The following is a 27,633-nucleotide window of genomic DNA, read 5'->3' as shown; positions in this document are numbered from 1 at the left end:
GTCTATTTAGATATTCTGCCAGTTTTTCCATTGGGTTGTTTATTTTTTTGATATTGAGCTGCATGAGCTGTTTGTATATTTTGGAGATGAATCCCTTGTTGGTTGCTTCGTTTGCAAATATTTTCTCCCATTCTGTCATTTGTCTTTTTATTTTGTTTATGGTTTCCTTTGCTGTGCAATAGCTTTGAAGTTTCATTAGGTCCCATTTGTTTATTTTTGTTTGTATTTTTATTACTCTAGGAGGTGGATCCAAAAAGATCTTGCTGCTATTTATGTGAAAGAGTGTTCTGCCTGTTTTCCTCTAAGAGTTTTATAGTATCTGGTCTTACATTTAGGTCTTTAATCCACTTTGAGTTTACTGCTGTGTATGGTATTAGGGAGTGTTCTAATTTCATTCTTTTACATGTAGCTGTCCAGTTTTCCCAGCACCACTTATTGAAGAGTCTGTCTTTTCTCCATTGTATAGTCTTGCCTCCTTTGTCATAGATTAGGTGACCACAGGTGCATGGGTTTATCTCTGGACTTTCTATCCTGTTCCATTGATCTATATTTGTTTTTGTGCCAGTACCATACTGTTTTGATGACTGTAGTTTTGTAGTATAATCTGAAGTCAGGCAGCCTGATTCCTCCAGCTCTGTTTTTCTTTCTCAAGATTGCTTTGGCTGTTCATGGTCTTTTGTGTTTCCATACAAGTTGTGAAGTTTTTTCTTCTAATTCTGTGAAAAATGCCATTGATAATTTGATAGGGATTACATTTAACCTGTAGATTGTTTGGGGCAGTATAGTCATTTTGACAATATTCCAATTGTCAATCCAAGAACATGGTATATCTCTCCATCAGTTTGTGTCATCTCCAGTTTCTTTCATCAGCATCTTATGGTTTTCTGAGTACAGGTCTTTTGCTTCCTTAGGTAGGTTTATTCCTAGGTATTTTATTCTTTTTGATGTGATGGTAAATGGAATTGTTTCTGTTTACTGCTTTTAAATAACATAAAATTCCAAAAATATATCCTTTGATTTATCTGGTCAGTTGTGTTTAAGGCTGTTTCTCAGTAAAAGTTATGCTGGACTTCAGGTTATTATGGCTACATAATTTGTAGGGCTCAGTGCCAAATGAAAATAGAGATCCCTTTGTTCAGAAATTATTAAGAATTTCAAGATGGCAAAAATACCAAAGTAATCCAAACTTGGGGCCCTGCTAAATACAGGTTCCTGTGTGAAGCCACTTTGCTAGACTTTTATATTGCTAGAGAAAAGGTAATATGAGAGGGTTTATAACGTAGTTTCATAGCAGAATTCAGTTTTCAGTAGAGTCATACTGAGTATGCATATGCATTCTATTCCTGGTGAAAATGGCATAAACTTCACAAAGCACTTTGCATTGTGGGACATTTTGTTTGTGAACCTCCTGAGGCCATTTTTGTCTTCAATAATTAACAAAGCCTTTTTAACCCAGGATATTTATACCATATTTCAAGGACAAATTTGTTCAAATCCAACAATGTATGAAGAAAAATGTCTGCATTTTTGTGGATGATTAGAACATACCCTATAACCTGCAATCTATTTAAAGTTAACCCTTACCAGTAACAAGCCATCATCCTGTAGAACTGAGTGCTAACTCATGTTAGGACAGAGTAATTCTAGATCAGGTTTCCAAGGACTAAGGAATTTAAGTCAGTTAAGTTTCTTAGATATTGAAGGAAAGAACACAACTAGTCCTGAGTACGTTTTAGGTGATATTTTGCTATAACTAAATTTTATACAGGGAAATCCCATACATTTTCAGCTAATTCTGTCATTTTAGTGATGCTAGATTTTGCAAGGATAATCTTTCTATTCCTTCACCTGTGACTCTGCCTTCTAGAAATAAAAATGGCAACTACAACCAATATCCATTTGGACTTTACAGTTTACCAACATGCACCTGAGATTTGTAATAACGTTATAACGTAGTTGTAATTATTAACACCATTTCGCCGATGAGAACCTGAAGGCTCAGAGAAGTGAGGTTGTTTTGCTGAAGTTACTTAGTAAAGGCTGAAAGGCTGAAGGTATGAGGTTGACGTGCACGTCCATGTGGAGGAGTTCCAAAAGAGCATTTTAGGTCCTTCCAACGCTCTCATCTTCAACAGACCAGCCGCAGCCCCTGGAGCCTAGCAGTGCATCTGTGTGGCTAATGTAGTGTGGTCCCCTTGATGGCAGCTCACCAGTGAGCTTTGCTTTTTGACTCCTAGGACAGGACAGTCACCATCCCACATTAATCCATGCTCATTTTTTGCAAACCTCCAGTGAAGCCAGGAGCTTACAGAGTCATTCTAGAAAGCAGAGAATTTACTGACTTTTAAAATGGGTTTCATTGGTTTTTGCACTTATTTTCTGACATCCCAAGTGGCCATTTTTAGAGAATGGCTGATTACCTACAAATGAGGCAAAGAATGAAGCAAAGTTAATGACTGCTTAGTGGGGATGGTAATGGGGAGGAAATCAAAGCTGTGAAAAGAGTGGTGATCATCAAACTCCCACTCACTTAACAGGTACATTTAATTCATGATCCAGAATTGAAATGAGGACAGTTCACTAGGACCCACTTCCCAAGTCTGACCTCTGCTGTGCCTATGACTTACTATGCCTTGAACATAAAATACATGTACTCAACTGTGCTAAACACATACCAAGTAAACTTCTTATTCTTTAGCAAGAACTGCTCTAGTAAACTCTTAGAAGTACCCAAGGAATGAATAGTGGCTGCTGCTTCTGGCACAGTGGGTGTCATAGAATAACACGTAATCAGTATGGTGGCAGCAAAGGTGGTGGATAAATCTGGCTTGCACAGGCAGAAGCAGGTAGAGTAAGACTGGATTAGTTTGACTCCATCACTGCTGGAAAGTGCTGGAGAGAGGCACCTCTGTTTTTCAAATTGGCCTATAGGTCTCCTGGTGGTGTTTATGTAGGTCTAGGTGAGTGTGTATGTGTTGTGTTGTGTATACCTACGCTTGTTGATGCTCTAGAGAACTAGCTTGATTCAGTGTTTTGGGGTTTTTTTAGGAATCAGATTGTGTTCTTAGACATTCAGGAACCATCTTGACTCCTAAGATCTTTGGTTTTGTTATAAGTCCTAAGAGAAACTCTGGGTCCTGTGGATTTGTATCCATCTAAATTTTTACCTCCAGGACAGTCCAAGACATATTACGTATACAAAAGATACCCAGTATGAACATGGAGTGGCCCAGCTTGGCAACATGGGGGCACACCAGCAAGCTTGGAAACCACTAAAATCACTTTTGTCGTAAGGCATTTCTTCCGGTTCATATTATCTAAGATGAACCCACTGGTTTAAATTCCAAAACACTTAATGCTCCCCAGTTGTTGGGATAAACCCCAGTTGCCTAGAATATATACCTTCCTACCAGATGGGTTTAATTTATACCTACTGAATGCTGATGGATTAATTGGCTTTTGAGGGGTCTGCCTGGGACATGATGAAATTAAAAAAATCTCTACCTCTTATTAGCTTTTCCTGTAAAATTGCAGGTGATAATTTGGTCAAGTAGCTCAATGGGTGAACGGTAATAAGTTGCTTTAAAGTGTGCTCTCCAGAATTGCATTTTGGACAACAATCTCAAGGTTTCCAAATTCCTTTGTGTTTGGTTCTCATTTTGTTTCGTTACTATGGCATGACTCATTTCTGATTACTGTGTGATTGCACTGCAAGAAAATGCACCAACTGAAAAGAGCATTTTACCAAATCCCGGGCCTTGGTAGTCATATAGTGAAACAGATAATTAAGGGACTCTGGAAACAAAAGCCAGTGCCGGACCACTTTAGTTCTCACTCCTCAGGGTATATCACTAAAAATAGTGATCATTTTCCTGGCCATCTGACCTGCTGCTGTGTGAAGAAATCTTGAAGTCATTTCTCAGCCTTATTTTTCCCTCTTCACTTGATAGGCCACAAAAAAACCCACAAAAGCAAGGACGAGCAGGCTTTTATGATAATGTCGTCATCAGCTCCCAGCTTCAAACGCTTCTGCGGCTTTTGAGTTGTCATTTATAACTTGGAACTGAATCGACCCATAATTCCCCTGATACACTTAGAGAAATTGATAACAGACTCTGCACTTCTTTTATGGCTCGGAGGAGGCAACTCCAATCACATCACTATTGGCAGGCAATATTATTTTTTGACATGGTTGTAAAAGTATAAAGGGGCTTGTGGCATTTGTTTAGATGAGGAATGGGCTCTCAAGCTGTGCTGGGGTTTACAGGACCAGATTAGTGAGAAGCAAAGGGAATATGATGTTTGCAAACAGGATATGATTTTATATATAAGTTTGGGTTTCATGCTCTGTTCCCTGGGGAAAGCCGTGCAGACAGCAGAGAATTCCACTTTTATCCTACAACAGACAAGCTCCTAGTGCCAAAAGGCAGAAAAATAAACGTGGTCAATGGGCAGTGTCAGACCCTTGATTGGAGGAGGAGCTGTGGAAGAGGCAGAACAATTCCCTGGGAGGAATGAGGAATTGCAGAGCATGGGCAGAATCTGGGCCTGCCTAACTGGTCAAAGATGTGCCAAAAATGAGGCTCTGGGAGGTTTAATCAAGGCACCTTCTCCAGCAGCAGCTCAGTCAGTCCGTGAACATGACACTGGCTTTTTATTACAAACTTTTACTCTGTCCATATTCTCTTTGATTATACCTAGATCTGGCACCCTGTGAGGCTTATAGATGTCATTTTTTTGTGATTTTTTGGGAGGGGGAAATAGGGAGAAGGATTAGGTGATTGTGTGGAGGTAATTTGAGGCTCATTTCAATTGCTTAGAGGTTTTCAGGAGACATTTTAGTTATATACTAACTATACTCCCTATAGAGGAGGCAGGTTTGGATGAAATGTGTCAAATTTTCTTGAATTTCGTCAAATTAAAAATGTAAGCTCTCCCCTCTGATATATGAAATGTACATATATATAAATATGATATATATATATACACACACACACATATTTTCAGAAGCAAATTCTATTCTTTCACTACATTTATAACTTCATATTATTTTCCCATTTATTATATAGCACATTGGTCCTCCACATTCATTCCCCCAATGACAATTAAAGAAAGTTCCAGTGGCAAGCCTTTCAAAGACAGCTTTCTGTATTATATTATCATATATTATATTATCAAGGAATGATAATGTATTATAATATCAAGGAATGATTTATTTTATGACCAAATCTATGGACATATGGTTAAGTTCAACATAACAGAAAGGTTTGGTTAATACATTTTTCTGCTGTTTGCAGTGGTCTTCTTCGAAACAAAAAAATCAGTATTTTAGGAGGCATAACATGTGCCATCATAAGAGGGGTGAAGGGCAGGAAAAAATAAGATAAGGCTCGTTGCCAGTGATTAGACAAGGAGCAGGAAGGCAAAGACTAATGAGACAAGACTACTTTTCCCATTGCTCCTAGCCTTTTCAGTGGGCTGATCTGGATAAACGTTATGCTGTGGGAGCACAGAGGAGGGAGCTTCCAGAACAGAAAAGAAAGAAGAGGGGTGTGGAGGTTAACTCCAGCAGTTGTAAGCTGAATATTCCAGAACAATTAGGAATGAACTTGTGTGTGTGTGTGTGTGTGTGTTCGGGGTGGGTTACAACTGTGGAGTAGCGGGGAGGCATCCAGGCATTAACTGTTTAGGCTCTCATAACACACCGTATTTTTGACAAACGGACTAAGCAGTTGTTGATTAGTAGAAAATTTTTTTCCTCAGATAAAAACAGAACCAAAACCTAATGCTTATGCCAAAACAAAACGGAACCAAAACCTAATGCTAATGCCAAAATCTGGATATTCCTGAAATTTTGATAATGATTCAGGAACCCCTTCCTCTTATCTTAAGGATATGCATCATGTGTTATTCCCACCCAGTTATCCCAAGCGAGCACAATGCCTTTTGTTACATCTGCAGAAAGAGGAGGGAATGGCATCTGTTTCTCACATGCAGTAATCAGGATAACGTTGATTTCTCTCATATTAATGGTCAGCTCAAACCTGGCTTGCAATCAGTGTTTCATTTCCTCCACTGCTGCTATCAAAGACGCATCACAATCCTCTTCCCTCCAGCACAATAAGAGGATCCACCCTGATTTGGAATCTCTCTTTTCCTCATCTCCCTTTCTAATTGTATTTGGATTTTCATTAGTTTTAAACTTGATGCAAATGATACTAGCAGGAACACCCCAGGGCACCTGGAAAAAGTAAAACAGATAAGCGGCCTTAATGAAATTGTTTTGAGAATTTTGTTTCATGCTGTGGATTCCACAAAAAGATCATGTTGCCCCAGACTTGGAAAATATAGTACAAAATATTATGCAAGCCAGGAAATTCTTTCTAAATAACAAAGGAAGTTTCCAGTATTGCATAAATTATGCTAATTGTGTATACTCAATGATAGTTGCAGGGAAATAGACAACATTCCCCACAGAGATAGACATACATACATTACTCTGTGTTTACTGCGAACTGTAAAATTTTATAGAATCTTTAAATGCATGATGTCCATTGCAGGGAAGAGGAAAATTAGAAATGAAAACCTTAACTTCCTCCTTAATTCACTTAACTGTAGCATGCCATCAGTGATTAAATTCTTTCGATTGCTTTGACATTATGGCTAAACACAACAGGATGCATCTTGGGGTTTTTTAATGGGTTTTTCTTAATTTTCTTTTTTTTTTTTAAGATTTAATTTCATTTTTTTTTTTTTTTTTTGCCTGCATTGGGTCTTCGTTGCTGCGCGCGGGCTTTCTCTAGTTGCGAAGAGTGGGGGCTACTCTTCGTTGCGGTGCGTGGGCTTCTCATTGCGGTGGCTTCTCTTGTTGCGGAGCACGGGTTCTAGGCACGCGGGCCTCAGTAGTTGTGGCACGCGGGCTCAGTAATCCTGGCATGTGGGCTCTAGAGCGCAGGCTCAGTAGTTGTGGTGCACGGGCTTGATTGCTCCGCGGCATGTGAGATCTTCCCGCAGCAGGGATCGAACCCGTGTCCCCTGCATTGGCAGGTGGATTCTTATCCACTGCACCACCAGGGAAGTCCCGACAACAGCATGCATTTTGAAATTTCATTTTCATTTTCTTATTTAAAGTAAAAATGAATATAAAAAACTATTAAAATTCTTCTGTTGTCAAAATGAGATAGCTTAGAAATGGTATCATCAAAGCTTTACACATGTGTTTTTTACACTTGGGGCTACAACACCTGTAAAAAAGACATACGCAACTATGTCAACCAAAGTAGTGTCAGTAGTAGGGAAGAAGAAAACATATTCATTTCTGGAATTCCTTTTTCTGTCATTTTACTCTGTTCATTTTTTTTTACTGGCCTGTGGTTCTTGATTATAAACATTCAGACAAGAAAAATTGCGCCTTAGAGTCTGCAGTTGCTGAAGGTAAATGGATTTGATGAACTTCAGGCTTCTACCTAACTCAGGAAATCTATGATTCTATGAAACAAAAATTCAGAAATTAAAACATACTAGAATAAATTTGAATGTACATCACTGATTGTCACTTCTGATTATCAAGAAAACATAAAACCTTAGTTCCAACAAAAATTTAGAGTTGACAAAGGAAATGAGACTACCTAGGAAAAAGGAATCTTTGGGACAGCTTCTGTGCTGTGCAGCCTGAAATGCAGATAAATCCAGGCTCACCTCAGACTTTCATTTTGATGTGAGAAAACTACACTTATATTTTCCCCTTGTCACATTTCTACCCTGGATAGCTTCGGGTCCAGATATTCATCCTGTAACTAATATCTAATACATAGTATTGATATATCATTACTGGATTTGTCTTTGCCAAGTATTTTGGCAGAAAGTTTAATAAAGTGTAACTATTATGATTCTCAAACAATACACATAGTTTTTCTTACAAAATCCAAAACTAAAATAAATTAGTTTACTGAATGCTTGAGCCATAGTAGGCAGTTCACAGCAGAGTTCCTAGGACTTAATCATTCCAAACCCCCAAGTAGAATCCATAGCTCCCAATTCCTAGGCCAGCAGCATCATTATCACTGGGTCGTGTTTTATTTTTAAATATAAAATAATAAGTAAAATAAAGGACTTGAAATACAGAGTGATGACGCACCTTAGCAATGAAGCATATACATTAATTCATTGTTTTTATTGAGGCTAATAAGACTATTGAAGGGCTAATACATTTGAGAATGATATGCATCCCAAACCATTTGGTTTATTTATGCTTTTATCATATTCTAAATAATATGATTTGTATGGTCTCTAATATGTACTGTGGATACATTGTTATCCTTTATAACAATCTTTAAAGACTTCTCAAAGTGATTCTATACCATTCCGAAGTGTAATCATTCAGTCCCAGGAGACTTAGTACTAACTGTGTCACTGAGGCTTTGTAGTCTACAGAAAAGGAAACTGAGGCTCAGAGAGGAGAGTAACTTGTTCAAGTCTCATAGTTAGTAGGTGGTGAAGTATGATGGAAGTCTCCTGATTCCTAAGCTCTTAACCACAGTTCTGTGCACACACAACTCACCATAATTTCAACCTCACATGATTGTCAGCACTCCTTTCCCAAATGAGAATAACCCTAACCGTAAGAAAAGCAAAATTGTTCCTTTTGCCAAGAAACATTCTCTTTTTAATTGAAATTTCTATAAAGTATTAAATCCATGAACTCATACATCATTAATTTGAGGTAAAAAATTATGTAGCTGTATACAGCATTTCAACTCTAACTGGACCACTGAAGAATCTCTGGCCTTGGAGGAAACCACTGTGGAGTGGGTTAGAGAGAATCTCATTTCACACACCGACTGAGTCAGAGTTAATTTTATTAAGTTGCTTTTGGTAGGAATGGGGCTCTAACATGCATTGTTTAGTGAATAAAAAGATCAGCTTATTATGAAATACCCTTTACACAGTATGTGCATCAGATTAAATAAAGAAGCAGTAGGAAAATACTAACATGATATTACTTGGCTGTAGCTCTAACTCAGTCTTGGTAGGACTGATCAGCAGGTCACTGAAATTGTGAATAGCAACAATGGGAACTCTCACGTTCCTTCACTGACCACATAACCCACAGGAATCCATATATTATTTGTCAAATCCTTTAGTCCACCAGTATCTTGACTAAAGATCCTGAGTCTCAAGATGTAGCACTTTGCCACAACAAACATGTTACTTCAATTATTCTTGTTTTTGGCACGCAAATAGCAAAGGGATATTTTTCTGAAGATGAAGAGTGACTAAAAATTGCACATGTAAGGTCAGTAGAGCTGCCAGAAAGCAGTCGATCATACTGGGAGGGGGTTTGTAGTAGAGCATTAACGTACATGGCCTGCCCCTTGTCTCCTCCAGCTGCTGCATTAATAGTTCACGCCTTCTTTCCATATGGAATGTTGGTCACAGTGTTCATTCATCATATCCATGGTTTTCCTTGGAATCTGAAGGTCCTCCCTGTAGTTGCTCTGTTTCTTTTTCATCTCACCATGACTAAAGAAGCTAAGGTGTGGGCATTATAACCTACAAGTGATCCCAAGGGAACGGGCTGTCATTCATGTGTTCCTCTCAGTGTTGAACAAAAGAGAGAAAGCATGTGGTTTCACCCACCCATTGTCATCATAAATCCATCCCAGCTCCATTTCAGAGGTCTCAGGGTTTCAGCAGAACATCTAACATGAAATGAATACATACATTCGAAGAGCTGGCATGTTGTATCACATGGGAGAGGGGAGAACACCCATTGTTACAGGCTGCAGAGCCAACTGAAGAAGAATCCAATAAAGAATACCATAGCTCCTCAGCCCAGAAGTAGGTCTCTCATCATTATACTACGGAGGAGAAAAGTGATGATAACCCAGAGTTATAGTGGCCTCTCAAGAGGTTCTGAAGTGTTGCTACCTAGATGACTGCAGAACTATCCCTGAGAGGTTTTATGATGTTAGGGGATATGTCCTTCTGCCCAGCCCTGGAGTCAGAGAAACCAGCGATGCAGAGTCTCTGTTAATAATTATTTCACTCATGTGAGTCTCAGTTTCTTCATCTGTATAATAGGGATAATGAAGCCTCTCTCATTGTGTTATTGTGAAGATCAAATGTAATGATGTAAGTTATCAATGACAGCTGTGTCTATAGAATGGCCACTTCCCCACTTTGACGTGTGGCCCGAATTTTTTCTCCTTTTGCAGAGAATAAATAGGCTGCTGTCTCAAGGGTGTGATTTAAAAGCTTCAAAGGTCTAAAACCCTGGGGTCTCATAGGATGCACCTACCCAACTGATGTTCTACCATTAGAATCCTGGCACTGTAAGGAGACTAAAAATGAGGGGGAGGCCATTGTTTTTAGAAGCCCCTATGATGAAGCACATGGACAAAGAGCCTTGATTTAGGAATTGGAATATTTGGATTCAAATCTCCACACTGTCAAAACTTGGAAAGTGTTTCTCTGACTGTGAAGTGTAGAATCTGATTCAACAGTACTGGATGGGGCCTGAGGTTCTGCATTTTTAACAAACACCCGGGTGATGTCAATGCTGCTGACCCATGGACCACAGTTGGAGTGACAAGATCCTATATGACCGTGAATGGACAAATCATTTAATTTTTCTGTGCTTCAGTTTCTTTACTTCTTTTAAGTAGAGGTGATTAATGAAATGTGCTTTATCTTTCTCCTTAGGGACAAATGTGACATGCTTGGGGATCTGGTTGACTAAGACTTAGATAAGCAGTCTGTCTCCTTTGGGCAAATAGTTACAGGGCAAGGAAGTTTCTATGAGGGGCAGGGGTGAACCATGACGGCAGAGGTCCAGGGTGCTAGAGGAAACTCCAGGTGATGCTGGATGCCATGCCAGGGAAAGGAGGCACCTGATTCTGGCAAATGAAAGCTTCAGGTCTAGGTGTGACACTGACTGAGGAAAACAGAATGGTTCTTCACTCAGTTGTGTATGTAATACAAGAGCTAAATGGAAGAGGGATTTTTATGTCACGTTTTATCTTTATTTAGCCACAGGAGAACACTGTCAAGAAATATATCACTATGGAATGAATTTGTTTTCATTCATTAATTTATTCCCTTTACAAAAATTTATTAATCATCTATTATGTGTCAGACCCTGAAGATACAGACACCCGTAGCCCTGCACTCACGGCACTTAACACTAGCTTTCATGGTATATCGTTAAGAAGAGATCTACAGAACAAACAATAAAGAATCTCTCTTATTTTTTAAACAGTTTTATTGGAGTATAATTGCTTTACAATGGTGTGTTAGTTTCTGCTTTATAACAAAGTGAATCAGTTATACATATACATATATCCCCATATCTCCTCCCTCTTGTGTCTCCCTCCCACCCTCCCTATCCCACCCCTCTAGGTAGTCACAAAGCACTGAGCTGATCTCCCTGTGCTATGCGACTGCTTCCCACTAGCTATCTATTTTACCTTTGGTAGTGTATATATGTCCATGCCAGTCTCTCACTTTGTCACAGCTTACCCTTCCCCCTCCCTGTGTCCTCAAGTCCATCCTCTAGTAGGTCTGCATCTTTATTTCCGTCTTGCCCCTAGGTTCTTCACGACCATTTTTTTTTTTGTAGATTCCATATATGTGTGTTAGCATATGGTATTTGTTTTTCTCTTTCTGACTTACTTCACTCTGTATGACAGACTCGAGGTCCATCCACCGCACTACAAATAGCTCAATTTCATTTCTTTTTATGTTGAGTAATATTCCATTGTATATATGTGCCACATCTTTATCCATTCATCTGTCGATGGACACTTAGGTTGCTTCCATGTCCTGGCTATTGTAAATAGAGCTGCAAGAACATTGTGGTACATGGCTCTTTTTGAATTTTGGTTTTCTAAAGAATATCTTTTAAAGTTCATATCTGTGTCAGTCCACTGGGGCTGCCATAAAAAAATACCACAGACCGGGTGGCTCAAGCAACAGAAATTTATTTTATCACAGTTCTGGAAACTAGAACTCTAAGTTCAAGGTGCTGGAAGGATTGGTTTCTCCTGACGCCTCTCTCCTTGGCTTGCAGGTGGCTGCCTTCTCTCTTGTGTCCTCACAGGGCCTTTTCTCCGTGTGTACACATCCCTTGTGTCTCTTCCTCTTCTTATAAGGACACCAGTCCTATTGGATTGAGAACCTACCCTGGTGACCTCATTTAACATAAATTACCTTTGTAAAGGCCCTGTCTACAAATATAGTCACAATTGAGCTTCAACATTTGAATTGGGGGTGGGGCAGGGGGGATACAATTCAATCCATCACAATATCCATGTCTAGGGTTGACTTTGATTGAAATCCCAGCTCTGTGCCTTATCAACTACGTAACTTTAGTCAAGTTACTTAACCTCCTAAACTCGGGTTCCTCTTTTGTAAAAGTGACTATAATACATTTTTTAAGCTATCATGGGGAATAAATTGAGTTATGTTTGTAAAATGTTTAACACAGGGTCCAACACTTACTAGGTATCCTTACTGCCCCATATCTCTTTCTTTAGATGCTGACCAAAGATATTTCCTTTTTCCTTTCTTTGGGTAATAAATTTGATTTTACTACCACTTGCACTGAATCTACTAATAAATTCGGTTTTTCTCTCTCGAATCTTTCCTACTCCCACCCCCGCTATCAGTATTCCCAGAAAGAAAATATCTACTGGAATCTTCAGTTCTAGCTGTAAGAGTGGAGGCTTGATGCTAGAAAAATATTGAACTTTTCAAATATCTCTTAAGTGGATAAAAGGTAGTTATTCTATTCCCAAAACGGACAAATAAGAAATTTGACTTGCAGATTCCATTATATGTAATGTAGAATTTAAAACTGACTGAGCTATGTAGATATATTAAAGCTAAAATGTCTTAGAAATCAAACCACACTAAAACAATTTCAGTGATTTTAAAATATTTGATAATTTCTAAGTTACTAAGATGCTGTATGCAGAAATGTCTGGTCCACAATAGATGATTCATTTAAAAATTACACTTTACCTGATGCAATGCAAAAGTTGAAAGGATACTGAATTTCTTTTACAGTTAAACTTTTATACAACATACCTAAAATGGTACAGAATAAGTACGATGATGAAAAACCTCAGTTTCTTTGTTGAGTCTGGTGTCTGTCAGGAGGTTTCTAGGGGCATCTGATCATTATTTAAAGTTTAAACTCAATTATTCAGAAATGCCCTGTGGCCCTAGAAGCAGCATAGCATAGCAGCAAGAGCTTACTAAACTGCTTAGTAGTAGCCAAGGAGTTTTGATTCCCAACTTTCAAGGGGAAATATTCAAGGAATCCAAGGAGCAGTCGTGTACCACATTAACCATGCACAGTGCATATGAAACTTGTTCTGTTAATGGGCACAATAGTATTACATTTAACTCTGGGAGTATTTCCGAAAGGAATCAACAAGCTGCATTTAGATTATATAAAGGAGACTGTGCCTAAATTCCTTTTCTTCTAAGTCATTCTCTTTCCCTTTTAAATACTTTCAGTACAGGTAGCTTAATTTCTATCACGTGCAGCTTTTCAGAGCCTGAGCTTTGTTTCGGGTGCCAATGATTGAGCTATGCTGGATGTGCTTGGAAAAGGCCCACATTCATTCAGGAAACTCTAGCTGAACTAGATCCATATGTAGCTAAAAAAAAAAAATGTAGCTTTGTGATTGGAGGTAGTTTCTGACTTACAGCATTATCACATATGATTTTTGTTTTTGGTGTACTGCAGAATAGAAAGTAATTTTGGAACAAAACTCTGGATTTGTTTTTCTTAGTTATTAGCATTTACTCAGAGCTTACTGTACTATACTTTCACCATTGTGTTGTACTGTGGTAAGCACTTTACATGCATTGACTAATTTAATGCTAATAAAGGTGGAAAGTGGTATTATCTCCATTTTTCTTAAGGCTTGGAATGGTTAATGAACTTGTCCAAGTTTGAATAGCTTTTAAGTGGAAATGGTAGTTTTCAAGGTCTCTAACTCTTAGGTCAACAAAAATAAATAAGGTGTTGTTGTACTAAACATTGATGGTGGCCTAAGCAAAAGCTACCACCCAAAAGAATGGGATATGGTAGAGGAGACATTGTCTGAAGATTGGTTCCTTGGAAACTCTGTTAAAAAGCTTATTAGAGGACTGTTGCCCTCTCAGGCCCTTCTGGCTCCACAGGTTCTGTGGTTTTCTTTCTGTGGCATCTGCCTTAGTTTCTGTTAAGCCAGCATGCTGTGGGCATGGACTAATGATCGTGGTGCGCAAAAAAGAAAGAAATATTATCTCTGGCCTGCCAGGTTTTAATGCCACAGCTAACCGTGTCTTCTTAGCGTGGGTCCCTACAGTGCCCCCCAAGGAGGGAGTCCCGGGAAGTCAGTCCCTGGGACAGTCTGGGAAGAAACTGGAAAAAGACCATCCATCCTCTCCCATCTCCACTCTCCTTGTGCTCAGCGTGAATTAGAAGGGTCAGTACCACGTCCCAGTTTCAGATGCTGTTTTCCAATTGGTTGGCCATGTGATCTGGTGCAGATTTCCTTTAAAAATGAGCAATATCATAATGACATTGAGGGCAGAAGTACACAACAGGTAAGATGGTTCAGTAAGCTAAAATTATACGTGCATTGTGGGGGAGACACTCAAGATGGTGGAGGAGTAAGACGTGGAGATCACCTTCCTCCCCACAGATACATTAAAAATACATCTACATGTGGAACAATTCCTACAGAACACCTACTGAACGCTGGCAAAAGACTTCAGACTTCCCAAAAGATATATAGATATTTTTACTTTTTCTCTTTTTGTGAGTGTGTTTGTGTATGCTTCTTTCTGTGATTGTGTCTGTATAGCTTTGCTTTTACCATCAGTCCTAGGGTTCTGTCTGTCCGTTTGGGTTTTTTTTTTCTGTTTTTGATTTTTAGTATAGTTTTAGCACTTGCTATCATTGATGGATTTCTTTTTTGATTTCGTTGCTCTCTTCTATTTTGTCTTTTTTATTACTTTTTAATTTTTTAAATTTTTAATAATTTCTATTTTTTATTTTACAGATTTATTTTATTTTATTTTTATTTTTTTCGTTCTTTTTTCCCCCTTTTCTTCTGAGCCGTGTGGCTGACAGCATCTTGGTGCACTGACCACATGTCAGCCCTGAGCCTCAGAGGTGGGAGAGCCGATTTCAGGACATTGGTCCATCACAGACCTCCGGCTCAACCTAATATCAAATGGCAAAAGCTCTCCCAGAGATCTCCATCTTAATGCTAAGACCCAGCTCCACTGAACGACCAGCAAGCTACAGTACTGGACACCCTATGTCAAACAACTAGCAAGACAGAAACACAACCCCATCCATTAGCAGACAGGCTGCCTAAAATCATAATAAGGTCACAGACACCCCAGAACACACCACCGGATGCAGTCCTGCCCACCAGAGACAAGATCCAGCCTCATCCACCAGAACACAGGCACCAGTCCCCTCCACCAGGAAGACTGCACAACCCACTGAACCAACCTTAGCCACTGGGGGCAGACACCAAAAACAATGAAAACTATGAACCAGCAACCTGCGAAAAGGAGACCCCAAACACAGTAAGTTAAGCAAAATGAGAAGACAGAGAAACACACAGCAGATAAAGGAGCAAGGTAAAAACCCACCAGATCAAACAGATGAAGAGGAAATAGGCAGTCTACCTGAAAAAGAATTCAGAATAATGATAGTAAAGATGATCCAAAATCTTGGAAACAGAATTGAGAAAATACAAGAAACGTTTAAGTTAGGACCTAGAAGAACTAGAGAGCAAACAATAATGAACAGCACAATAAATGAAATTAAAAATTCTCTAGAAGGAATCAATACCAGAATAACTGAGGCAGGAGAACGGATAAGTGACCTGGAAGATAAAATGGTGGAATAACTACTGCAGAGCAGAATAAAGGAAAAAGAATGAAAAGAATTGAGGACAGTCTCAGAGACCTCTGGGACAACATTAAACACACCAATATTCAAATCATAGGGGTTCCAGAAGAAGAAGAGAAAAAGAAAGGGACTGAGAAAATATTTGAAGAGATTATAGTTGAAAACTTCCCTAATATGGGAAAGGAAATAGTCCATCATACGAGGAAGCGCAGAGAATCCCATACAGGAAAAATCCAAGGAGAAACATGTCAAGACACATATTAATCAAACTATCAAAAGTTAAATACAAAGAAAAAAATATTAAAAGCAGCAAGGGAAAAGCAACAAATAACACAAGGGAATCCATATAAGGTTAACAGCTGATCTTTCAGCAGAAACTCTGCAAGCCAGAAGGGAGTGGCAGGACATATTTAAAGTGATGAAACAGAAAAAGCTACAACCAAGATTACCCAGCAAGGATCTCATTCAGATTTGATGGAGAAATTAAAACTTTTACAGAAAACCAAAAGCTAAGAGAATTCAGCACCACCAAACCAGCTTTACAACAAATGCTAAAGGAACTTCTCTAGGCAGGAAACACAAGAGAAGGAAAAGGCCTACAATAAAACCAAAACAATTAAGAAAATGGTAATAGGAACATACATATCAATAACTACCTTAAATGTAAATGGATTAAATACTCCAACCAAAAGACATAGACTGGCTGAATGGATACAAACACAAGACCCGTATATATGCTGTCTATGAGAGACCCACTTCAGACGTAGGGACACACAAAGACAGAAAGTGAGGGGATGGAAAAAGATATTCCATGCAAATGGAAATCACAAGAAAGCTGGTGTAGCAATTCTCATATCAGACAAAATAGACTTTAAAGACTATTACAAGAAACAAGGACACTACATAATGATCAAGGGATCGATCCAAGAAGAAGATATAGCAATTGTAAATATTTATGCACACAACATAGGAGCACCTCAGTACATAAGGCAAATGCTAACAGCCATAAAAGGCAAAATCGAGAGTAACACATTCATAGTCGGGGACTTTAACACCCCACTTTCACTAATGGACAGATCATCCAAAATGAAAATAAATAAGGAAACACAAGCGTTAACTGATACATTAAACAAGATGGACTTAATTGATATTTATAGGACATTCCATCCAAAAACAACAGAATACACTTTCTTCTCAAGTGCTCATGGAACATTCTCCAGGATAGATCATATCTTGGGGCACAAATCAAGCCTCAGTAAATTTAAGAAGATTGAAATCGTATCAAGTATCTTTTCTGACCACAACGCTACGAGATTAGATATCAGTTACAGGAAAAAAATCTGGAAAAAAATACAAACACGTGGAGGCTAAACTGTACACTACTAAATAACCAAGAGATCACTGAAGAAATCAAAGAGGAAATCAAAAAATACCTAGAAACAAATGACAATGAACACACAATGACCCACAACCTATGGGATGCCGCAAAAGCAGTTCTAAGAGTGAAGTGTATAGCAATACATTCATACCTCAAGAAACAAGAAACATTTCAAATAAGCAACCTAACCTTACAGTTAAAGCAATATGAGAAAGAAGAACCAAAAAACCCCAAAGTTAGCAGAAGGAAAGAAATCATAAAGATCAGATCAGAAATAAATGAAAGAAAAATGAAGGAAACAATAGCAAAGTTCAATAAAACTAAAAGCCGGTTCTTTGAGAAGATAAACAAAATTGATAAACCATTAGCCAGACTCATCAAGAAAAAAAGGGAGAAGACTCAAATCAATAGAATTAGAAATGAAAAAGGAGAAGTGCCAACTGACACTGCAGAAATACAAAGGATCATAAGAGATTACTACAAGCAACTCTATGCCAATAAAATGGACAACCTGGAAGAAATGGACAAATTCTTAGAAAGACGCAACCTTCCAAAACTGAACCAGGAAGAAACAGAAAATATAAACAGACAAATCACAAGCACTGAAATTGAGACTGTGATTAAAAATCTTCCAACAAACAAAAGCCCAGGACCAGATGCCTTCACAGGCGAATTCTATCAAACATTTAGAGAAGAGGTAACACTTATCCTTCTCAAACTCTTCCAAAATATAGCAGACGGAGGAACACTCCAAACTCATTCTACGAGGCCACCATCACCCTGAGCCCAAAACCAGACAAAGATGTTATAAAGAAAGAAAACTACAGGCCACTATCACTGATGAACATAGATGCAAAAGTCCTCAAGGAAATACTAGCAAGGAGAATCCAACAGCACATTAAAAGGATCATAAACGATGATCAAGTGGGGTTTCTTCCAGGAATGCAAGGATTCTTCAGTATACACAAATCAATCAATTTGATAAATTATATTAACAAATTGAAGGGGAAAAACTATATGATTATCTCAATAGATACAGAAAAAGCTTTAGGCAGAATTCATCACCCATTTATGATAAAAACCCTTTAGAAAATAGACGCAGAGGAAACTTACCTCAACGTAATAAAGGCCATATATGACAAACCCACAGCCAACAGCATTCTTAATGGTGAAAAACTGAAGCCATTTCATCTAAGATCAGGAACAAGACAAGGATGTCCACTCTCACCACTATTATTCCACATAGTTATGGAAGTGTTAACCACAGTAATCAGAGAAGAAAAAGAAAGAAAGGATTCCAAATCAGAAAAGAAGAAGTAAAGTTGTCATTGTTTGCAGATGACATGATACTATACATAGAGAATCCTAAAGATGCTACCAGAAAACTACTAGAGCTAATCAATGAATTTGGTAAAGTATCAGGATGCAAAATTAATGCACAGAAATCTCTTGCATTCCTATACACTGATGATGAAAAATCTGAAAGAGAAATTAATGAAACACTCCCATTTACCATTGCAACAAAAAGAATAAAATATCTAGGAATAAACCTACCTAAGGAGACAACAGATCTGTATGAAAAAACTATAAGACACTGATGAAAGAAATTAAGGATGATACAAACAGCTGGAGAGATATACCATGTTCTTGGATTGGAAGAATCAACATTGTGAAAATGACTCTACTACCCAAAGCAATGTACAGATTCAGTGCATTCCCTATCAAACTACCAATGGTCTTTTTCACAGAACTAGAAAAAAAGTTTCACAATTTGTATAGAAACACAACAGACCCCTAATAGCCAAAACAATCTTGAGAAAGGAAAATGGAGCTGGAGGAATCAGGCTCCCGGAATTACTATACTACACTACACAGCTACAGTAATCAAGACAGTATGGTACTGGCACAAAAACAGAAATATAGATCAATGGAACAGGATAGAAAGCCCAGTGATAAACCCACGCACCTATGGTCACCTTATCTTTGATAAAGGAGGCAAGAATATACAATGGAGAAAAGAGAGCCTCTTCAATTAGTGGTGCTGGGAAAACTGGACAGCTACATGTAAAAGAATGAAATTAGAACACTCCCTAACACCATGCACAATAATAAACTCAAAATGGATTAAAGACCTAAATGTAAAACCAGACACAATAAAACTCTTAGAGGAAAACATAGGCAGAACACTCAGCAAGAAGATCCTTTTTGACCCACCTCCCAGAGAAATGGAAATAAAACCAAAAATAAACAAATGGGAACTAATGAAACTTAAAAGCTTTTGCACAGCAAAGGAAACCATAAACAAGACCAAAAGACAACCCTTAGAATGGGAGATAATATTTGCAAGTGAAGCAACTGACAAGGGATTAATCTCCAAAATTTACAAGCAGCTCATGCAGCTCAATACCAAAAAAACCAAACAACCCAATCCAAAAATGGGCAGAAGACCTAAATAGACATTTCTCCAAAGAAGATATACAGACTGCCAACAAACACATGAAAGAATGCTCAACGTCACTAATCATTAGAGAAATGGAAATCAAAACTACAATGAGGTATCACCTCACAGCAGTCGGAATGGCCATCATCGGAAATCTACAAACGATAAATGCTGGAGAGGGTGTGGAGAAAAGGGAACCCTCTTGCATTGTTGATGGGAATGTAAATTGATACAGCCACTATGGAGAACAGTATGGAGGTTCCTTAAAAAACTAAAAATAGAACTACCATATGACTCAGGAATCCCACTACTGGGCATATACCCTGAGAAAACCATAATTGAAAACACACATGCACCACAGTGTTCATTGCAGCTCTATTTACAATAACCAGGACATGGAAGCAACCTAAGTGTCCATCAGCGGATGAATGGATAAAGAAGATGTGGCACATATATACAATGGAATATTACTCAGCCATAAAAAGAAATGAAATCGAGTTATTTGTAGTGAGGTGGATGGACCTAGAGACTGTCATACAAAGTGAAGTAAGTCAGAAAGAGAAAAACAAATATTGTATGCTAACACATATATATGGAATCTAAAAAAAAGGGTTATGAAGATCCTAGGGGCAGGACAGAAATAAAGACGCAGATGTAGAGAGTGGACTTGAAGACACGGGGAGGGGGAAGGGTAAGCTGTGACAAAGTGAGAGAGTGGCATGGACATATATACACTCCCAAATATAAAATAGCTAGCTAGTGGAATGCAGCTGCATAGCGCAAGGAGATCAGCTCGGTGCTTTGTGACCACCTAGAGGGATGGGATAGGGAGGGTGGGAGGGAGACTCAAGAGGGAGGAGATATGGGGATATATGTATATGTATAGCTGATTCACTTTGTCATAAAGCAGAAAGTAACACACCATTGTAAAGCAATTATACTTCAATAAAGATGTTAGGGAAAAAAAAGCTTATTATAAATTCTGACATTTTCTCCAAATCCTTGGGTTATGGAAACCTCTAGGTACAAACTACTAGTGTAATGCTCAGACAGTTATTGGTAATCATTCTCTGTTGGGACAACTTACCTTGATAGGGCTAATTTATTAATAAAATGTTTTATTAATAAAACTTCTAATTTTAAAACTTCCTAATTTTACCTCTGGCTTCAGCTTTTCTTTCTTCCTCTCTTTCCCAAATAGAGCTCTTTCTTTGTACAATTTGGCAGGAAATTCCTTTCTCTGTGAAATCAATACTTCTCAAATTATATGGTGAAGAAAGATTTTTGTTTGCTTATGCTTTATTTCCTACCTGTCATAGAGTAATGTTTTTGTAAAATGCATTAGAATGGAATTACTAAAATTGAGATACAAAAATATGCAAAATAAAAAATTCAGTTATTTTTTATTAGATTCAACAGGTATAAAATTATTCTAAATGGATTGCTACAAAAGTTTGTAGACGCTTGCTTGTGTTTATCTTGCAGACTGGGAATAGTCTGTGGCCCACTGTGGTTCCCCGGGCCATACTTTGAGTAGCAGTATTCTAGACCAGTCGTTTTTGATATGGTTGAATTTAAATCTGCCATCTTGTTAGTTGTTTTATATTTGTTCCATCTTGGTTTTTGTTTTTTGGGTTTTTTGTTATGGTTTGTTTTTTCCTTTTTCTCTCTTTTCCTGCCTTCCTTGGAATTGAATATTTTTTAATTGTTTCATTTTATTTCCACTGTTGGCTTAGTAGTCACACCTCTTTATTTTTTTAGTAGCATTTACACTTATTAACACTTATCACAGTGTGCTTTCAAGTAATATCACACTACTTCATGTATTATGTAAGAACCTTACAGCAGTTTATTTGCAACCCTCTCCTCTTATTCAGTGTGTCTTTGTTGTCATACATTTGACTTTTACATGTGCCATGAACTCCACAAGAAATTTTTATTATTTTTGCTTGGGATAGTCGATTATCTTTTTCAAGGGAAAAAAAAAAAATAAAAGTCTCTTATATGTGCCTTCATTATTATCACTTTCAGCACTCCTTATTTCTTTGTTATAATGTGTTATTCTAAGTTTCCATCTGGTGTTATACTGTTTTTCCTAAATGATTTCCTTTACCATTTTTTGTAACTGAGGTCTGATGGCAGTACAGTACCTCAGCTGTTATTTTTATGAAAAAGCTTTATTTTACCTTTTAAAGTTATTTTTTAAAGATATTTTTGCTAGTATATAATTCTGGGTTGACATTTTTTTGTTTGAAATCTTTGATGTCATTCCATTGTCTTCTATCTTAAATACTTTCTGCTAAGAAATCTGTTATAATTCCTATCTTTGTTGAATTTTATATAATGTGTTTATTTTCTCTGACTGCCTTTAAGATTTTTTTGTTGAGTTTTTAACAGTTTGTGATGTGTCTAAATATGTTTTTTTTTTGTTTGTGTAATTGATTTTCTGGAGTTTTTTTTTTTCTAGTTATGCTTTGAATTTTTTGGATCTGTGATTTCATTATTGTTGAGAAATTCTCAGTCACTATCCCTTCAGTATTTCTTCTCTCTCGTTTTCTCTGTCTTTCCTCCTTCCAAGAATCCAGTTATACCTGAGTTAGACATTTGAGGTTAATTGATTGTCTTGTGACCTCAGCTCCCAAATACCTCCCAAATTAATATTTATCAGCATTTTTCTTTTTACTGATTTTAGGTTGGGTGTATCATTTTTTGTAGCTTTCTTTATTCTAAACAATAGATTAAATGTAAACCAGTTGTTCTTAACTTGTGTTCATAAACTGCTGAAGGGCCATGAGGTATTTATTACAGGAAGCCTGTGAATTCATATACACACCCAACATTGTCCATGGACTGAATAAATATTATGTGTCAAAAATATGGGGCTACATTTACAAATGCATGTAGGTATTGCTGCAATTAATATGCTTGAAATTAATTTAAAACCATTGCTGAATTATAGGTAACTTTCACCATGAAACATTGCTCAAATAACAAAATTTAATAGTACAATAAAACTCTTCTGTAGTGCTGTGGCTATTTTGAACATTTACTTCAGGTGTTAACCTGAGCATCCTTACTCTAGTCTTTTTCTCAGGCAGAGGCGAGAGTCCTTTATAAACACACCAGGTGTAGTATACTCTCCAACTGCCCCACCCTAAGAAATCTCCTTGAGTTAGGCCATGATCTTTGTGCACAAGAAAAAACCCAGCTAGTTCCTTAGAGATACATTTTTGCCTTTTCTGCCTTAGAAGTTTCAAACTGTGTAAAACATAAGTCACCCTGGACAGCAGGAGTTATGCACTGGCAGCCCAGTAGCCAAATTCAGCACACTAATAGGTTTCTTTTGGCCTGGCTGTGAATTTTTTTAAGTGAATTCTTGTCAATATTTAAGATTGAAAAATTGTAGCTGACCCTCCCACCCTTTCCCCATTTACCTTATATTATGTTATGTCTACATTACCAGTCTGGCCCTGGGAGTCATTAGAATATATAGCTACTGCTTTAGTCCTACTCTGCATCATTTCTATATGCAGGTTTCTCCAGGCTCATTTTTGGTACTTTGTCCCTGTTTATGGACTCGACTTATCTATATATTGGTCATCAATCCCTTTAACACCAAGAAAATTCTTTATACCCTAGTTAATATTTAAATTATACATGCTGCAGATCTGAGGAAGTATTTTAAGGAAAAAAATTGCTGCTGTTATTGCTATTTTTAAAATCATAAATTACATGACAGTGTATATTATCCAGTGACAGATCTATCTATGGATAATTCACTTACTTGGGACTCTGATTATTTGGTGAACCATGTGTCACTTTTTTTTTTTTTTTTTTTTGCGGTATGCGGGCCTCTCACTGTTGTGGCCTCTCCCGTTGCGGAGCACAGGCTCCGGACGCGCAGGCTCAGCGGCCATGGCTCACGGGCGCAGCCGCTTTGCGGCACGTGGGATCTTCCCGGACCGGGGCACGAACCCGTGTCCCCTGCATCGGCAGGCGGACTCTCAACCACTGCGCCACCAGGGAAGCCCATGTGTCACTTTTTATGTCCTTTTTTTTTTTTTCCCGTACGCGGGCCTCTCACTGTTGTGGCCTCTCCCGTTGCGGAACACAGGCTCCGGACGCGCAGGCTCAGTGGCCATGGCTCACGGGCCCAGCCGCTCCGCGGCATGTGGGATCTTCCCGGACCGGGGCACAAACCCGTGTCCCCTGCATTGGCAGGCGGACTCTCAACCACTGCGCCACCAGGGAAGCCCTTTATGTTCATTTTTACATGGCCATTTTCAGAGCAAACAATAAAAAAGAAAAGGAAAAAAACTGAAAGCCATTAGGTGCTTATCGAAAAGGTTTGCAGAAGTACAGAGACTTCTGAATAAGGCAGGGCACTCAGGAAACATCTTCATTTCTTGGAAAATCCTGACTGTGGATCTTTGGTCATTTTAATTCATATTTCTAATTAATAGTGACATAAAGAAACTGTGGTTTTTGAAATGTTATACCTAGTTCTCAGATGCTCAGAATCTATTCCAAAGGAAGTGAACATTTGGAAGGGTGGATATACTCGGAAACAGCACTTCCATATGTGTACTCAACAAAATGAATCATGGTCTCTCAAAGGCCTCAGGCTATCTGTGTACTCCCATCCTGCCATATGTGCAGGGACAAACCCAGCATCCTTATGAACAACCATTCATCAGGGATCTGGCTTTTAACAATTAGAAATTGTCCCTTTCTTTCCCTTCCTTCCTTCCTTCCTTCCTTCCTCCCTTTCTTATTTTTGGTATAGATGCCAATAATCACATGATTTCCCTTGATGTTTTATTTTGCCACTGATATTGTATAATTATTTACTTTTTGAAATCTTTAAAGAAATTGCAGTCGCTTTCTTTGATATATGAAGGAAAGATAAATTGAAATTGGAGCAAAAGAATGGGAAGAACTGTGAAAAGTTTTTACTGGCTCTGTCACTAACATTTGTGAAACTTAAGAAACTGAAAAGAGCAGAACAATCCTTAAAAATAAGTTTATATTAGTGTTGATTCTATTTGGTGGACAGAATTATTTGGGTAAATTCAGGAAAAGGATAACATGGATAAAAATTATTCTTGGTTGTATTCCAAATAAAAAAGCAAGAGACAAAGCACAACTTTAGAAAGTAACAGTGAGAATATGAAGTGTTTACCTCCCTGTTCCCTCTCTCTCCTATCCTTCTCTGTTGTCTCTGCTTTCTCATTTTGCTTGTCCTTCTTTCTTCCTTCCCTTCCTCCCTCCCTCCCTCCTTCCTTCCTCCCTTCCCTTCTTTTCCTTTTATTCCTGCCATATTTCATAAAAGATTTGAAGCAGCTTTTAAAATAAACATGAACTCTGTGTGTATGTGTATGTGTTTTAAAGTAGGTGTGGTAATCATTCAAAGGTGAAAATACCATGAACCAGGAATGAGGTTAGCATATAAAGTGTGCACTATGGTATCTACTGCTTTTACTAGAGAAGGACCACAGATTTGGGTTTGAGATTTCTAGAAGCCAGTATGAAGAAAAGAGCACTGTTGTTTATAAGGTTCTCAATGTTTCTAGGGCAGGATTTCCCAACTTTGGCATTATTGACATTTTGGCCAGATAATTCTTTGTTGTACTGTCCTGTTGCACTATAAGATGTTTAGCAGAATTCCTGATTTCTACCCAATAGACGCCAGAAGCACACCTGCCCCCTCATTTTTGACAACCAAAAATGTCTCCAGAAACCACCAAATGGCCCATGGGGGGCAAAACCATCCCCATTGGGACACTGCTTCAGAAAAATGGCAAGCAAATCACAACACTCAGGAAAAGCCCAGCTATTCCAGATACAACTTGGGGTATTTAAATTTCTTGAATATTTTAGCAACTTTACATGACAGAAGTTCAATACCTTTAAAGATAAAACATTCATGTAGGTCTTAGCTGATTCATTTCATTAGGAAAATCTTTTAATTCTACAAATATATTTGTTTTTTTAACTTATTTATTTAGTTTTTAGATTTTGATTTGACTAGCATAAAAATCAATATGAGTTAAGAGCTTATCCTCTTTTTTTCTGGCTTCTCATTTCTGCTCCACTAATTACTAGCTGAATAACCTCTCTGAATTTCATATACAAAACTGCTTAATAATAGCATCTATGTCAGTAGTTGTTGTGAGGATGGTATGAGTTAATACAGGCAAAGAGCTTTGCACAGTGGCTAGATCGTAATAAGTACTCTATGAGATGACAACTCTTATTATTGTGGTCATTATTATTTATAAATAATAAAGACCAGAACTTTATAGAGTACGGGAATAAATAAGAATAATAAAACTGAAAACGAGAAATGTCCATATTAGTTTTCTATTGCTTTCTCTGTATATTTCCTGAATTGCGTTCTGCTTTGACTTCAAGTGAATGAGATCACATTTCTACCATTCCTATTCTGTAAGTCATGTTTGAGTCAGCAGTCCTTCTTATCACCCCTCATCCTTCTTCACTACTACTGAGAGAGGTTACAACATGATGTTCTTCTTTCAGATGTGTAGAGTGTTATCTAGTGGCTACATCTTTATAAAGAGGTGTGTAACTAGTGCATTATTGGCCCTTACTCTCCCTCCTACTACACTTCCTACGTGTCTCCTTAGAGAGAGCACCTTCCTAATTATTTTAGGAGCTTCAGAAATGGCTAATATGAATAATCACTGTCTACTTCTGAATTGCTGACTTCCCCCCCATATCCTGTTCTTTTCTTTTCTTTCTTTTTTTTTTTTAATCAATGAGGTCTGTTGGCCTCTGCTGATTATTCCAAGGTTTTCACATTGCTAGTTGCTCTGGATTTTCTGAGGTCCATAATGAAGTGTAGAATGTGTATATTACACTCTTTTAACATTATAATTTTCCAAGTTGATACGAAAGTGTTTTACTTCAATCTCATTTGTTTTTTTTTCGGTACGCGGGCCTCTCACTGCTGTGGCCTCTCCCATTGTGGAGCACAGGCTCTGGACGCGCAGGCTCAGCGGCCATGGCTCACGGGCCCAGCCGCTCCGCGGCATGTGGGATCTTCCTGGACCGCGGCACGAACCCGCGCCCCATGCATCAGCAGGCAGACTCCCAACCACTGCGCCACCAGGGAAGCCCCAATCTCATTTTCTTTGAACAGAATTTAAAATGTATTGCCTATTTCAGTTTTTCCTTACAGCTTTCTCTATCACTTTACCCTTTTCTATCCTGCTAAATAGACGTGAGTGGCTGGGAGTAAGAGGCAGGAGGATCTCAGTGCCGGATTCTGTACTGTCTGCAGAATTGTGTCTCTTCCTCTTTTAACTAATCTTCCTTATGGGCCAAGCTTGTATGATTCTCTACCCTAAAGCATATTACCACCTTATCTCACCACATTTGCTCAGTTTCTCACACAGAAAGACTTTTTGTGGGATACCTTCAGAAACTAATGTTTCTGAACCTCAGTTTTGGACACGTTAGGTCCAGACCCTCCTACATATTTATAAAGTGATTTGAACTGTTGGGGAACTGTTTCCAGATTGAAAGATTTTAACTCTGGCAGTAAAATAAGACCTCTGTGGACAGTTACTCAGCAGACTACTAAAGCTGCCTTCATGTTTTGTACACTAGTTACATTGTCAGAAATATTTGAAAGTTGAAAGCATATTGTTTTTTAGAATAGTACATAAGGAAAAGCTTGGTGCACATTCCAGGTGAATTCTGAGGGGGGCAATAAGTTACACATTGCTACGTTAATTCTAAAATACTATTATACACCACCAACCAGGTATGCAGCATATCCTTGGAGAATTCTGTCCAGGATCCTGGCTAGACTCTTTTCCCTGTCATCCAACAGAGTACATTCCTGACCTTGAAAATGGGACA

The 27,633-nt window shown here is 38.2% G+C and overlaps 1 protein-coding gene across 1 annotated transcript in view; it reads left to right on the top strand.

Annotated features, from left to right (window-relative positions):
- Nucleotides 1-27,633, top strand: part of HDAC9 (histone deacetylase 9) — a gene marked incomplete at its 3' end in the record, with an annotated part of 936,726 nt that overhangs the window by 640,868 nt on the left and 268,225 nt on the right. The window lies entirely within an intron of this gene.

The sequence above is a fragment of the Leucopleurus acutus genome, assembly GCF_964270905.1.
Source record: "Leucopleurus acutus genome assembly, chromosome: 9".
NCBI lineage: Eukaryota > Metazoa > Chordata > Mammalia > Artiodactyla > Delphinidae > Leucopleurus > Leucopleurus acutus.
The sequence above is the reverse complement of the archived record's forward strand: the minus strand, read 5'-3'. Positions and strand labels throughout refer to the sequence as shown.